General features: G+C 39.2%; 1 pseudogene; it reads right to left on the bottom strand.

Moving 5' to 3' along the window:
- Positions 1-1,058: 1,058 nt before the first annotated feature.
- Positions 1,059-2,226, bottom strand: LOC125095393 (heterogeneous nuclear ribonucleoprotein A3-like; annotated as a pseudogene).
- Positions 2,227-3,408: the final 1,182 nt, after the last annotated feature.

The raw sequence follows: 3,408 nt of genomic DNA, 5'->3' as shown, positions 1-3,408 counted from the left end.
TGTAATTCCCAAGTTAAACACACCTCCAGGTATCATGCATAAGACCCTCTACTGGTAATCATATTCCTAACCATACAGGAAAGAAGAACCACATTTTGTCTTTTTTTTTTTTTTTTAAGATTTTATTTATTTATTTGACAGACAGAGATCACAAGTAGGCAGAGACAAGCGGGGGTGCGGGGGGAGCAGGCTCCCCACTGAGCAGAGAGCCCGATCCCAGGACCCTGAGATCATGACCTGAGCTGAAAGCAGAGGCTTAATCTACTGAGCCACCCAGGTGCCCATCCCCCCACATTTTGTCTTAATGGGCTTAATCCTATCTGGATACATTTAGGGTAAGCAGAGTCCAGTTTGCCCAGGACAGTCTTGGTTTATAAGTTTTTTTTTTTTTCAATTCTGAGATTTTTTTCATTTGAAGTAAATCTTAATGCTATTAAATTCACAAATATGCTAATTTAAACACCCAATTTTATTTATCTAAAACACACATTGCAAACATACAAATATCTATTCTCTCCACGTGTCAGAGCCCATTCATTTTATGGTTTGGAAATGCGGAGAATAGATTCCCCTTAAACTGCAAGTCAGCAGGTGTTTCTTTACGGTTAACTTTAGCAAAATCCATACAAAATAGTAATTAACAATGATCTTCTTTACTTGTTAACTCACAAGGAAACACCTTCAAAACTGCATTCTGTTAAAGTTTCTGTGCTAAAATGTAGAAAAACTGAACTACATAAATATTGAAAAGTTAAAAATTTCTGAATTTTTTATTCCTGGTACCACTACCACAATTTACAGGGCAATATGCCTGATGTAATGAAAAAAAAAAAAAAAGAAAAAGAAAAAGCCACAACAGATAAAAGACCTCAGGAATGTACATCTGATTGACACTACATTGCATTAACCAATTGCTGTGCTTTCTGCAAACTGTGACTATGACAGTCCTGAACAAGAAGGCGTTCCTATTTAAGCTGCAGTAACTTTTCTGACTATGGATCATTGTTCCTTCTGTGGCAGATTTTTACAGTTCCTCTAATGCATTTGGGACGATTGTCTCAAAGTAACTTGCAGCTTTCCTAACAACTCCTTGCTCTCTCTCCTGCTAAGAACTGTAGCCCTTTTATTCTGAAACTTTTTTAGAACCTTCTGCTACCATATCCACCACATCCACCACCAGATCCATAACCAGCACCATAGGGACTGCCCGAGCTTCTTCCACCAAAACTGCCCCCTTCATGGGTCCATAATTGGATTGCTATTGTCAACTATAATTTCCAAAATCATTACAGTTACCATCTCCAAAATTTCCTTCTTCACTGTAACCATCATATCCTCCACCACCACTTCCATATCCACCTCCTTGGTTCCCATATCCTGGTCCACCACCACCATAGCCTCCTCTACTCCTATAACCAGGACCACCACCATAGTTGCCACCATCACCTCCAAATCCATTATATCCACCATCACCTCCCCTGTAACTACCTCTGCTGCCACCACCTCGCCACCATAGCCTCCTCTTCCACCAAAGTTTCCACCATGGCCAAAGTTACCACCACCTCCAAAGTTTCCTCCACGACCTCTCTGTGATCCAGCAGACTGCCTTTCTTGTTTAAAAAGGGCCCTTTTCACTTCACAAGTATGCCCATTAATAATGTGGTGTTTCTGAACAACAACTTTATCAACTGTATCATGGTCATCAAAAGTTAAAAAGGCAAATCCTCCCTTTTTTCCACTCTGCCTGTCCTCCATAATTTCTATGGTTTCAATCTTGCCATACTTTTCAAAGTAGACTCTCAAATTATATTCTTCTGTATCTTCTTTAATACCACCAACAAAAATTTTCTTCACTATTAGTTGGGCACCAGGCTTTACAGAATCCTCTCTAGAAACTGCTCTCTTTGGTTCTGCTACATGCCTATCAACCTTGTGTGGTCGGGCACGCATTGCTGTATCCACCTCTCCAACACCAGAGTAAGTTACAAAACCAAAACCCTTGGAACGTTTTGTTTGGGGGTCTCTCATCACCACACAATCTGTAAGTGTACCCCATTTTTCAAAATATTCTCTTAAACTATCACCTGTAGTTTCAAAACTCAAACCACCAAAAAACAGTTTTCTCAACTGCTCTGGTTCCTTTGGATCATGGCCTTCCTTCTCCTGGCGGTGGCAGTGATGGCTGGAGTCAGGTTGGGGGTGACCAGGCAGCGGTTTTAACTTCATTTTGAGACTGGACTTGCCTCTTCCAACTCAAGTTCAATATGGGACCTAGAGGAAGAGGCGGGGCTCCCGTTTATATGTTACTCTTAATGGGTCTTGCTCTCACTATCAAAATTATCCTGGATTGGATCAAAACTATATGATCACCCTAGTTATATTCACATTATGAAAATACTCTTTGCCAAGAAATTTTAAAACTGTATCTTTGAGTGGATATTAGAATATTCTAGAAAGAGAAAATAAGACAGGAGAAGACATATGCCAAGACTACGGTCCACTTACCAAATATGCATAGTTGAAATATGGATAAGCAACAGAAGAGTGTCCAGATTTACTACGTATGCTATGAGGTAAACACCTTTACATTTTGAGCAAAATGCACAAAGATTCCACATTAATATAAGTTGTGATGCAATTTCAGATGCTATTGCCAGACTATTATATTTTATTTTATTTATTTTGCGAGACCATTTTAAAAAGATACTTTGTAACATCAATTTTCTGCTTAAATTTAACCATGTGTATTATCTTAGGTTTATGAAGGAGTATAAAACAGAACAAACTATTCAAAATGGAAAAAAAAAAAAAAAAACCCGAAAGGAATTCCTGGCTTGCTATTACTTTTGAAAAGTGTATATTGAAAACCATATCCATATCATTTAATTTTACATTTTTATTTTTTGCTCCAAATTCATAAAGAAGAAAAGGAAGGGGGGCCGGAGAGAATACCACGATGTACAAATACCTTTTCAAGACTGACTATTAAACCTTTGAGATAAAAATTCAACGTTCTTAGCACAGACTACCAGTCCCTTGATGGTCTGGCCCCTCTTTATCTCTCTGGATGCAGTTTGCTCCATGTTGCCACTCATCCTCTGAGCTCCAATCTCCCTGACCTTCTTTCAATAGCTCCAACCCGCCACGTTCCCTCACACCATAGAGCTTCCAGTCAAATTGTTCCTTTTCTGCCTCACTTAGTTCATTCTTATTCAAATCATCCACAAACTACTCTCCATGAGCCAATGCAGTAAGCTGGGTTATTATTCAGAGGTATATCCCTCCCCACTTCCAAGAGAGGAATATCGCTCCCCATCCATTGATGTTGGGTTTGCTATTAGTTTCCTTTGGTCAATGGCATGAAAGCAGGTAACAGGAAAGAATTTTGAAAATCTCATGCACCTTTAG

The sequence above is a fragment of the Lutra lutra genome, chromosome 3 (genome assembly GCF_902655055.1).
Source record: "Lutra lutra chromosome 3, mLutLut1.2, whole genome shotgun sequence".
NCBI lineage: Eukaryota > Metazoa > Chordata > Mammalia > Carnivora > Mustelidae > Lutra > Lutra lutra.
Note: the sequence above shows the minus strand (reverse complement) of the source record. Positions and strands in the feature narration are given on the sequence as shown.